Genomic DNA, 868 nt, shown 5'->3' on the forward strand with positions numbered 1-868 from the left:
AACATAAATAGGGTTACATGCATGAACAATGCTAACTAACTGACTGATATAAATGTGAGAGTGCAAACATGCATACATACAAACTAAGATCGTGAATGCATGATAGCTAAATCTATACGCTAATACATAGTTTACTGATAGTTGATCATGACTGAAACTATGGTTCTGTCAACATGGGTGACTGTGTCTGACAGTCCTGGGTCTGATGGAACTATCTGAGTTCCATACTATAACCGAATTTAACTGTATCTGGCAGTCCTAGTAAACTGATATCTGAAGAACTATCTAAGTTCTTTTACTGAGACTGAGCCTAAAACTGTGGGAGGTAGTTATTTAATCGACATGCCCCAATAATGCCTATAGCAATGTTGGGGTCTAATCTCTGCCCTGACTGGAGGGGTGTCAATACCACGCCACTGGTAAGGATAGTTGTGAGTGACCCTCATCTGGAAGGTGCTTAAATGAGAATGGTGGGAACCCTAAACTGACAGGTTAAGCCACCTCATCAACCCTAGTCTGACAGGTTAAGATGTTTCAACCTATGCTAGCTACGTAGTTCTAGAACACATGGATGACTTCTAAGAATCACACTCTAAACTGGCAGGTGAATTCCCATTCTTGGGTTCACTCGGTGCTAACTTTTACTCCCATCTGAAGAGACTGAACATGATCTAACTGACTGTACATGGACTGAGTAACTAACTTTTATTGACTGACGGAATAGCACTACTATCTGAGATTTTACTGAGATCATGATATTTCTGAGATTTCCTGAGTCACATGATTTATTGAGTTCTATAGATTGTGGCTTGAATGATATAATCATGATGACATGACATGGCTCTAGGCACACAGCTATATTTTTTGG

Source organism: Capsicum annuum, chromosome 5 (assembly GCF_002878395.1).
Source record: "Capsicum annuum cultivar UCD-10X-F1 chromosome 5, UCD10Xv1.1, whole genome shotgun sequence".
Classification (NCBI taxonomy): Eukaryota; Viridiplantae; Streptophyta; class Magnoliopsida; order Solanales; family Solanaceae; genus Capsicum; species Capsicum annuum.